Source organism: Palaemon carinicauda, chromosome 39 (assembly GCF_036898095.1).
Source record: "Palaemon carinicauda isolate YSFRI2023 chromosome 39, ASM3689809v2, whole genome shotgun sequence".
Taxonomy (NCBI): Eukaryota; Metazoa; Arthropoda; class Malacostraca; order Decapoda; family Palaemonidae; genus Palaemon; species Palaemon carinicauda.
Window position 1 is genome coordinate 59,956,417 of NC_090763.1, and position 12,500 is coordinate 59,968,916.

A 12,500-nucleotide genomic window follows, 5' to 3' on the forward strand; every position below is an offset into this window, starting at 1 on the left:
CCATCGAGTACATATTGGCAATTGGAAGGTTTGTCCGGACGATCATCCTGTGGGATCAAATCCCAAATAGCTTTTGCAAGGGCTGGTTTGTTGGCTTTAAGCTGAACGTGCCTGGTCTCAAACAGAGCTGGTGGATAAGAGCATAGTTCATACTGAAAGGCATCCAGCAGATCTGTAGCCTGTGTTCCGGCGATCACCAGTCTCTGAAACAGTAGCTGGGGATCGATGTTCACTTTCTCCCCCATCAATTTTGATAGTTGACTTTGATTCTGGTGTTATAACCTGATTTCGTTTCCGAAATACATATTGATTAACAATATTTCCTGTCATATCCTCAAGAATTTTCTGTCCAACTTCCTTGGCTAACTCTACATTAACGTCCTCTCTAGTAGCTACCCCTGTCACAATATTTTGCAATGACATACTTTCTTCAAATGGATTCCTTTCTGCCAGTATTGAAACGAGTTTGTTGGTATCGGCTATGTCCTTTGCCTGACGTGCCTTTGACAGATCTTTATGCTGCTCACTTGTTGCATACTTAACTGAAGTCAGTTGCTGCATGGCATCATTGACCTCTGCGCAAATAGGTCTGGACAGACACCATACCAGTCGCTGTGTTTCTGTCATACCCCCCGTCCTCTCGTCAAACCACCTGTTGTTTAAGGCTTCTCATGAGAACGTGTTCTATAACCAAATCTGGGGACAGTCCCTGCCCAATAACGATCCGACCTTCGCACGACGTGCAAACCGTCCATGAAGTTGGAGTAGATATCTGGATTGGAATCCTCCAGCTTCCACATTTTCTGCAGATATAGGTACACCGACTTTGTGTACAAGTTATGTCCAGAGGCAGCAAAATAAGGCAACATATTTTGCAAGGTTGCAAGATGCAACTTCCAGTCACCTGTTCGTTCGGACCTCAGGAAGTTCCGAACAATGTCAATCAATTTCATATACATAACCCACAGTTTCCCTGTTTTATGTTCTACTGCATTTAGTGCATTCAGTAATCTTTCCTTGACAGAATGGAATGCTGGTGATGAACTTATCTCAGATGGTACCATTTGTCCTTCTAGAAGTTCATCAACTAAAATTCCAAGTTCCTGTCGTGCATTAGGCAGGGTTACATTTACTCTCATCCGGAACACCTAGTACCACTCTCCAGTTTGGACTTATAACATCTGTCCTGGTTTTTAATCATCATTTTGTGGAGAGTCCTCATAACTACTACATGTGAAAGCTCAATAATCATTCACATAGACACCAAGTTTGCTGTCTTTGGTGGGATTCTGTAAAAGTTACTGCGATTTTCAGTTTTTTTCGTGCTTACCACGGCAACCATATTGAATTCATTATGATGTAATCATCACAAATCCCTAAGATTGGTCTCATATGATTCCTTGACCATGAAAACATGGGTATGGATATCATTTTCATAAGTCTAGCTCTATTACTTTTGTCAGTATAGGCAAAAAACAGAAATTTTAGTAATGGCTACCTTAATTTGCATATTTTACCATGTTCCACCAAATATATTTTTCTACATTTTTTGATATATCATGTGGCAGGTCTAAACTTAAACATATGAAAGTGGTTTCGTTTTTTCTGGCAATTTGTCCTGGGTCACCCCCTATTTTGGGCTAGATTTACTGGACTAAAAGCCAGTTTTGAATTAAGACATTCAATAGAATTATGCCATTTTCCAAATTATTTCATTTCCTTCCATTTTATTATTTAAGACACTGTAATCGATGTTGAACTTCAGCTAATGATAAAATGCTCGGAATTTATTTATTTTTCTATATATATTTTCAAAATTCATTTTTTATTTGATTTGAGGTCTTGACATTTTCCCAAATAGTTCCTGAATATTTTCCCCTAACCCCTTTGGAGATTCTCCAAACCAAAGCTATAGTATTCAGCTCACCAGGAAGCTATGTCCTTCACCAAGCTTATTTACCCCCCCCCCCCTTCTCTCTCTCTCTCTCTCTCTCTCTCTCTCTCTCTCTCTCTCTCTCTCTCTCTCTCTCATATTATCCTTTTATCACATATTTCCAATTCTTCTCTCCTTTACAACTCCTCTCCTGAATCACCCGCTCTTTATACCACAAACCTTTGACCCCCTCTTACAATCGTCCCCCTAAACCAACCCCAAGACCATGTCCTCCCCACCCCCACCCCACCCCCCCCCCCTTGTTTTCCCATGTCATCTTTATGATGCAGAGCCCCATATATATGTCTTTTGTCCCCCCCCCCCCCAAGCGAGAGAGCGTCTCACGAGATATGGATGTGGCCATTTCAATGAAGTAGAAGTTGAACCAGTGAGTAAGAGACTCCCCTTCATGCTCAATAAGCGGAACCTTAGAAATTCTCTCTCTCTCTCTCTCTCTCTCTCTCTCTTCTCTCTCTCTCTCTCTCTCTCTCTCTCTCTCTCTCTCTCTCTCTCTCTCTCTCTCTCCATACGATTTCCAAACTCATTTTTATATTAGGATGGGTTTTTTCGGGTGAATTGGAGATATATTCTAAAAGTTGTGTGTTGTATTTCATATTAATACAGTCACACACACACATATGTATATATATACATATGATATACACATTTATATGTATATATATATATATATATATATATATATATATATATGTATATATAAATTTGCATCAGATAATTAATTTTACTCCTTTACAAAAACAATTTCTATTTCAATATATGCTTTTCTACGTTTTTACTTGTTTCTGTTTGTAATAACGATCATTCTCTCCAAACTCCATTTGATTGACTATCGCATATCAGGCTTCTTTTGATTGAATTTTTTAATACGTTAAATGAATTTTCACTTCGATTAGTAATTCTACCTCGTATTGTATTCTTCATGTAAAGGATCTTGTCATATTTTTCTATATAATAGAACCACATTTTATTTGTGGGATTTCAATATTTTTCATTAGTTTTATTTGTTGTTATTATAGGAATAATTCGATTTTTATCCTTTATTGCTTAGAGAGAGATTCATTTATATCTCTTAAAATGAATTCCTCTTAGCTTAGTCAAATCCAAAATTGCATTCTCCTTTCCTCGATCCTCCAGTGACTCTCTCATGTCATTCATCATTTAGATCTGAACAAGGGAGGGATATGGTCGCTGTGATCGAGCCGTGAACTTTCACATAATGAATTGAGAATAAATTGTCAAAGTGTCGGTGATGATCATGTAAAATAACATTGGAGGGGAAAAACTAATATATACGCCATTGTATTACAGCACCCAATCAACTCTCCCCCTTTGGGAATCGATTTTGTGATTGGCTGTTTAGTTTTGATTTCATGGTTATAATGCATTTCCAGTGTACCCGACCCGTAAAATATAATGGCTTTATGTTTACATGGATATGAACGCACACACTGTCCTCTCACCAGGGTATGACTATTCCTTCTCTCCCTACCCGAGGGAAGTGGAGAGCTGAACGTGACACTATATATATATATATATATATATATATATATATATATATATATATATATATATATATGTATATATATATATGAATATATATATATATATATATATATATATATATATATATATATATATATATATATATATATATATATATATATATATGTTTGTATAAAGGCCTCGGATATGTCCTTCCTCTTGCGTCTATTTATGGTCTTTCTATGTAAGTTCCACATCCGCAAACTTTCTCATATATATATATATATATATATATATATATATATATATATATATATATATATATATATAATGTATGTATGTAATTATATATAGCCAGACATTTTCATTTTGTTGTATAAAGGAGATAATACAGTATTATTTCTGTGTTTTGCTGCTTTTGTTCATTCTAGGCTGGTTTTGATATTGTGTTGAAGAAAGCTTGCTTTTAATGTGTCCAAAGGTTTTTAGTGACTACTTGTGTATATACGTTGTATTTGGCTTTGATGCTCATTAAAAGATTCTGTTGTAGTGGCAAATATCTTGTGGCGAGTTTTACTGTATGTCCTTTGGACTTTAATTGGAATCTTAATAGTATTGACTGGGACTTGGAAGGTTTGTTTGCCTTTGGTCCGCTTCCAAACTATATTGAAAAAGTATAGCGAAGGTTTCACTTGTACTTTTCCATTAGAATTTTTTTTTTTTTCGTTTTCCGTAAAAGGAACAGTTTATGTGAAAAAAATTGTTTTTAATTAATCATGTCTGTAGAGCAACTTCATTTACCTCTTCACTATTATTATTGCGTTGACTGTATGTTTACCTAACTTACAAATCTTATTATATAAGGTAAAGCAAACTAACAACCAAGTAACCCGAATCACAATGCCTCATCTGCATTACTCTCACAACGTGCTCTATATAATTCACTATAGTCAATTTCTTTTTAGTGAGGCAGACTTGCACCGACTCGCAGGGATGCTCGGAAAAATTTCTTGATCGCTGATTGGTTGGACAAGATCATTTTAACCAATCAGGTAGCAGGAAAATTTTCCGAGCTAAAAGGGCACGGCTGCGAGTAAGTGCAAATGCGCCCCATAAAAAAAAATGAGTATAGTACTTTTTACTCTAATTGAACAAGTCCATAGGGCCACAAAGCAATTAAAAAAGTTTGCCTATATATCTTCCTCGCCTGATGTAGAATTTATTTTCAGCATTTGCTTGTAACGTCAAAGTAAATAATCTCCTCTAGAGTGCTCTGCTTCCAGTTCTAGCCCTCGTTCTGCGGTAACACTCTTCTCTCGTTGTCAACAAATCAGATCTATCCCCAGAGGCAGTTTGCGCCCTGTACCAGGGGTAAACAAAATCTCCTCCTTTATTGTGTGGAAAGGTATCCATACCTCAAGGGTTGCTTTTTGAGCTGTGTATAGTTGAATGTTCTCTCTCTCTCTCTCTCTCTCTCTCTCTCTCTCTCTCTCTCCTCTCTCTGAGTGCCACTTTTATGTAAAGCTTGGACGGATAACCTAGATAATGATATTTGGTAGAGAGAGATTAAGCTGCGTATAGTTGAATGTTCTCTTTCTCTCTCTCTCTCTCTCTCTCTCTCTCTCTCTCTCTCTCTCTCTCTCTCTCTCTCTCTCCTCTCTCTCTCTCTCTCCGAGTGCCCTTTTATATAAAGCTTGGACTGAAAAACCTAGATAATGATATTTCAGAGAGAGAGAGAGAGAGAGAGAGAGAGAGAGGAGAGAGAGAGAGAGAGAGAGAGAGGGGGGGGGGGGAGGGAGGTGACTATAACTCCAGACATGTTCTGCAACATGTATATAGATTTGAGTATGACCGTGATCGTCCACTTACTAGGACACTAGAATCCAAAAGGCTCAAGAAATAAATTTACACTGTGAAAGGAATTATTGATAATCGTAGTCCTTGGATGACCGTCCATTTAGTTGGCCTCTAAATCTATATTAAGTTAATGATTACAGAAGTTACTAATTGGAGTAGGATAGCGTCATAGAAAGTCATACATACATATAAAAGTGGATCATTGATTACATTCAATAGCAGCAATGAAAAGTAATTCAAATACACATTAGATTACTTTGAAATAATATCGGTAACGTAAAGCTTGAATATAATTTTATAAATTCTAGAAAAGTATATAATGGAAAGGATTATTTATATCTTTATTGAACGAATTTTAGAAGTATTGATATTATAAAGCATTTGGAAAGTAATGGTGATAGTCTTTAATTATTCTATTATTCAGATGTTTTTAATTAAATCCATTAGCAAATATTAGCTTTAGCTATTCATTATTGTTTATGCATATTATTTGTTTGGCTTTAGCTCATCCTTTGTATCAGGAATCATTTTAATTTACTGGAAAAGTAAATTCTCTGTTGCTTGTAATAAGCAACAAATGTAAGAAAAAAACGCATTAGAATTTTGTTTAAAGTAAGCTTGAGGACTTCGTCTTTGAAGCCTTCTCTCTCTCCTCTCCTCTCTCTCTCTCTCTTCTCTCTCTTCTCATCTCTCTCTCTCTCTCTCTCTCTCTCTCTCTCTCTCCGCAGTAGTTCCAGTATTAATTTCGACATGGCAGAACTTCACGTTAAGACCAAAGAGTTGAGAAAGGAGCTTTGGAGTTTGGACGTTGGGAAGAAGAAGAAGAAGAAGAAGGAGGAGGAGGAGGAGGAGGAGGAGGGAGGAGGAGGAGGAGGAGGAGGAGGCGGAGAATGGTGCTGGTGGTGGAAGAAGAGAGGAACTGGTGGTAGCAGCAAGAGCATGAAACTAGTTTTAAAAACCTCTCTCCATCCGGGTTTCCTTCTAAACGTTCCACGTGAGCTGAAGTTCAAACTTTGCCTTTGAACTTTTCGGCCTCCCTTTGTAATACTTTTGCTGCTCCTCCGAGTTCAACTTCGGTCAACAAAATATAGCCTTGTATTAGGGTAATTATAACCAACTTTTGTTGGCACCACCGCCGTTTTTCCCCTTTTTTTGAGTAAGTGGGTTGACTCACCTGATGAAGATTTGCTCTTTTTTCGTCAAAGCATCAGTGTTTATCCTTACATAACCCGCCACTTTCAGCTTTCCTTGTGTTGTAATTGATGTTGTATATCTATGAGCAACTCGTGCCCATAGAACTTTAATTATACCAGCCCCTCGATACGCTTTGTTAGCTTGTTTCAGGATTTACAACTTACATTGGATGGAGACTTTCCCGTATGCGGTCTTGGAAAATGAAACGCATTTTAGGAGTTTGGAGATCGTTGCTGTAGTTATTAATGATAAAATAGTTTATTGACGTATCTTCAGTTTTGATAAATTATGTTATATGTCTGGCAGGGGTAACCGAAATAATGCCCATTTTTTTATAAACTGAACTTGCTTGTTATGTATTTAGATGTAGATAAGAAAGTTTTAGGAGTATGTGTTGACTTTATATTCCATGAGTAATAACAAGCTTTGAGGAGGGCCAGGGTTTGAGTCGATGGGATGGAGTGAAGAAACCTCTGAGTGATAGGAGGATAGATGTGAGAGAGTAAAAAGAGCGTGCTAGAGAAATAGAAATGAATGACGAGCGATTGTGACGCAGTTCTGATAGGCCCTACTACTTCATCCGGTCGCCTTGTTGACCGCTGAGGTAGCGGCAGTTGGGGATTCAGCATATGAAGCCTTATTGTGGTGCTAACCCCAAAAATTGGCGAAGTGCCGGTAGGTAGATAGAGTAACATTGATATCTTTGAAAGGCTGAGGTGTGAAAATCCCCAGGGTGAATAAGGATGGTTCGGTCATGTAGAGAGAATGTACCTTCAGTAAATATATCGGTGAAAAGGCTGGTTCAAGTGTGATAGGGTGCCCAGTGTAAGAGAGTTTGGGATTGCTACGAAACTCTTTAAGCAACTGACTGATTATTTACAGAGTAGATTAGTTGACACCTCGTCATTTGCGTAGTCTTACCTACTGAAAATAAAGTTGATGAAGATATTTGCGCAGACGATCCACGAATCAGCTGTTCAAAGACGGAATAATGCAATTACTTGTCTTCTTTTCTGACCATTCTTTTGATTTGCATTTACATTTACACACACACACACACACACACACACACACACACACACACACACACACATATATATATATATATATATATATATATATATATATATATATATATATATATATATATATGTATTTATGTATGTATGTACTGTATGTATAAGTGTAAGTGTGTGATAGCGAGGTTTATCTTTATATTGAATGAGCAGCTAATATTTACAATCAGACATTGTATTGGTTGACTAGTATTTTATGAAATTGATAATGAGCAGCTGCCAATAGCAATTATGATCCGAGTCATTCCATAAATTTGTTAATATTTATTATTCCACCTTTTTTACACTTTATGAATGGAAATTATACCTTTTTCTCGAAATGAGACTGAAATTTCGACCCTTTGTCCTCATTAACGGGTGTCAAATTGGATTCGCTTTGAAAGAAGAAGAAACAGTAGTGGAGACGGTTCTACTTTTTTCTCTTTAATAAGAGAAGAAGGGAAGTTTACAACCGGAGAGTCTCTTCACTAGTTCTGGCAGAACTTTCTCTCGTAATTAGAGAACTTGTCAGTTTTTTCTCCCCAGATGCGTTGGCTGTTTCTTGTTTGTTATTGATAAAACAAGTGGGGGGTGGGGGAGTGGGAGGTGGTCGTGCGGGTAGAATTGGTGTTTCCATGGTGTAGTTGTTGAGTGTGTCGCGTTCTTGATGACTTGATTATCTCTCTCTCTCTCTCTCTCTCTCTCTCTCTCCTCTCTCTCTCCTCTCTCCTCTCTCTCTCTCTCTCTCTCTCTTGTTATTGTTTTTTGTTGATTTTTATAAAAGTTTTGGATAATTTCATCATGCCTTAACAGTACGGTTTTAACTGTGTGTTATATTACCTTTATATATAAATATATATACACATATATATTATTAATGTATATAAATTGTGTGTATATACATATACATAATTATGTATATAAATTGTATGTATATACATATACATGATTATATATATACATATAATATATATATATATATATATATATATATATATATATATATATATATATATATATATATATATATAGATAGATAGATAGATAGATAGATAGATAGATAGATAGATAGATAGACATTATGTTGGACAATTTTATCTTTTTTGCATGCAAGAGAACGAAAGATAAAGACAAAAAAATAGGAATACAGATCCTTCTAGGAGATGAAAGCATTAGTCCGTTTTTTTCTATTATTCAAGTAGCATCAACCGTTAGAAACTTCACAAAAGACTTGAAAGGTTTATTATAATCTACGCACAATGAAACCAGTATTTCAGTTAGTTCCTGGTCTTTCATGTACAGTATTAACATTTGTTTTATCTATATTTAGAGATGACGAAACGAGCATTCCAGTATTATAAATTTCTTTTGTTCAAACAAATGAAGGGGTTCGCTTTTTCTCTTTTAAAAGTAATGATACTCGTGCATTTATGCACCTCCTTTGAATGGCATAAAAATAATTGTTTCTGAACTTTTTTGGAAGATACGTCTTTCTTGTATTTTGTAATTCTTGAATGCATGGGAGTGTTATATGTGAAAGGAATTTGGAAACTATGCCTAGATTACACACACACACACACACACACAAACACACACACACGAGATTGATTCCATGAAGGGAAATGACAGGCATTTTTCCTGAAAATTGTTCACTTTATCAAAAACTACGTTGGCCTCACAGGTGGTAATTTAAGTGCTAGTGATTAATAGATTATCATGAGCGTTTTGTTTTTCTTTAGAAGGGGAAGATGTGGTAGAAGTTAGTATGAGATATGATTTCCAGGTGTTATTTATAAAATATAAATATAGGCTATACCCTAAAGTATTTTTATCAAATGCTAAAATTTTGATAATGAAAGCTAATAAATTCAATTTCATATGATATTGTAACACATTTGAACATTATTACCAATGCGTTTTAATTTGTTAATCGTATGTTTTGATGTCGGGTTGAAAGACGATGAACATCGCCAATGAGATAATTGGATTATGACATGACTAAATTAATATTTTGCTTCCTTCAAGCAAGCAACTTGTTTATGTGGCGTATCATTTCAGTATTTTTTCTTTCTAATCTTTTATCAAAACAAAATGACGAACATATTTCGAAACGAAACCTTTGAAAATATGATATTGTATTTTATGCTTTATTAATGCAAGTTGTATTGTATTGGTGCGTAAATTATATATTTTGACAGAATTGGTAAAATTGCGAGATTGCAAAACCAACAGCAACTTTGTAAACTGGTATGAGAATATATTTCGACTTTATTGAAGCTGATTGACATCTAAATAGTTGCAACTTATTTTTTAATAAAGGGTTACAAGGCTTTTTTTATTACTTCCCAGCTATGAGAATAAATGTTATAAGGGCTATTGAAATAAGAATAATTCTTCAAATTGAATAGAGTGTAACTTCCTGGAAAAAAAAATGAGAGACTTAAAATCTTTTGATTTGGAAATTGTGACTTTTAAAAAATTGGGATTATAGGGATTCGTCGAAGTTCATAAACCGGCTCAGACATATTTGCAGATATTCAATATATGCAAGTCAAAAATTTAGTGACATCTTTATTCACACACACAAACACACATACACGCATATATATATATATATATATATATATATATATATATATATATATATATATATATATATATATATATACATATATATATATGCATATATATATATATGTATATATATATATATATATATATATATATATATATATATATATATATATATATATTCCATGTACTATATTTATCAGTGATATTACCCTGATAGTTCTTATGTACAGTCATTTCTGTTCTAGGGAGAACCATTAGAAATACTTATTTACAATCGTCTATTCGTTTTACGGTTATTCAATGCGTTAATGCAGCAGTCATGTGATATTTGACATAGCAGCAGAAGCAGCTAGCTTTGAGAAATGAAATAGTAAAGCTTTATTCAGTATCTCAGTAACGAAGAACAATAGACATGTTTACAGAAATGCTTTCCATCGTATCTGTCCCTCTTGGTACTGTTAGATTTCACCCTCTAATGTTTCGTGTGTCGTAAATTTACTATAAATAATTATAAATACTAGTATAAATGAGCAACCACGTGATGTCTCTACATGGATTAATCGAAGTACATTTTTTTCACCGTATTAGTAATATACAAAATAATGTTAGTATTGACACAAGCAATAATACTTATGATCAAGTGTATTAACACTGGCAATAATACTTGTGATCAAGTGTATTAACACTGGCAATAATACTTGTGATCAAGTGTATTAACACTGGCAATAATACTTGTGATCAAGTGCCATCGGCTGCAAATGCAAACTTTATTGGCAAATATCTGCAAACCAAATGTGACGAATTGCCTCCTCATTAAAGAAGAAAAAAATATGCAGGTAGTGATACTTTATTTTGCTGTGTCAAACATTTTGTAAAGAAAAGTTATAAACAAATTTATTCTCCCGATAATGAGGATGGGGGGAAATTTGTGTGGGTGTAGGGGTGGGTGTATGGTTGATATAGTGGGTAGGGGGAGGTGCGTATGGTGTGTCGAAGCAAACATTAATTCCAAGTTAGATCTGTGGCCTATAAACTTGCCAGAAAGAAAAACAGCTTCTCGGATTGAATCTAAACAAAGATTTCGATAAGATCAAACAAACTCACTCGACTGGAATGGGAACCAGCTGGAAGCTCCGGTGCTGTTGGGAGAGAGAGAGAGAGAGAGAGAGAGAGAGAGAGAGAGAGAGAGAGAGAGAGAGAGAGAGAGAGAGAGAGAGAGAGATTTTATGGTCAAAGAGAAATATAGGCATAAATTTGTAGACACATGAAGTTTACGTAACATTTAATTTATTTTGTAAGACCATCCACTAGCTGTTGAGAAATGGTCCAGAAACGTGTGTGATCTGCCAGTTTCTTGTTGGCTTAACCCTTTAACCCAGTGGTGCCTTCTCGTCTAAGAAAAACTGTACTTTGAAACCAGTCAGTGAACCGGGGAAGCTCAGTCCTTGTGTTGAATCTTGCCGGAGCATCATTAAAGATTTACTTCGTGTTTTAAAGATGTTTCAACAAATTGTGAGTGATCATTAATGATTTACTTCGCGTTTTAAAGATGTTTCAAGAAATTGTGAATGATCACTAAAGATTTACTTCGCGTTTTAAAGATGTTTCAAGAAATTGTGAATGATCATTAAAGATTTACTTCGCGTTTTAAAGATATGCTTTAACAAATTGTGAATGATCTCGAGTTTATTTCTATTACCAAACATGTAAGTAAAGGTAAATTATATGTAAGCTTTATATTTTCAAATAATAAAGAGGTGGTTTTAGGTGAAATATATATTATAGGAAACGAGTTTGTATGAAGAGACTGACGGAAATATGTTCCTATTGACACGGGAGATGAACGGAAATTACTAGGGTCACCTGGCGTAAAAGGATATTGAACTGTTGATATTTTCTCTCTGTTATTTTGTCGGATTGATTATAAGAAAGAGAATTCTATGTGTTGGTTCGTGTGTATGCGAGTGGGAATAATTCTTCTGGTATTAGAAATATTCTTCTTAAAGAGAGGTCTTTTAAATGCCTCCAAGTATTAAAAAGTATTGATATTAAACAGGATTGAATTTATTTTGGTGAACATTTTATTCACTTTGATGTTATATTTTGAACTGTAGTGATGTTTAGAAGTGTAGATAATTGGGACAATGTTTACAAGTACATTTTAATATTTTTTTTTACACTGCTGTAATGAATTAATGAAAGTTATTATTGTTACGATAAACATTATGGTTTTCATAAAGTTTCATGAAAGATTACTATCACAAGTGTCTTTTTGTAGGGGTCGTTTGTTGGATATCACTTTCAACGTTAAAGATTAAATTATACACGAAGAGTTGTGTTAGAATTTTTGGGTAAATATTAAACTTGAGTTAGGTTGTTCATAG

The 12,500-nt window shown here is 34.9% G+C and overlaps 1 protein-coding gene across 6 annotated transcripts in view; it reads left to right on the plus strand.

Moving 5' to 3' along the window:
- Positions 1–12,500, plus strand: part of LOC137631213 (EGFR adapter protein-like) — a 1,066,467-nt gene that overhangs the window by 728,440 nt on the left and 325,527 nt on the right. The window lies entirely within an intron of this gene.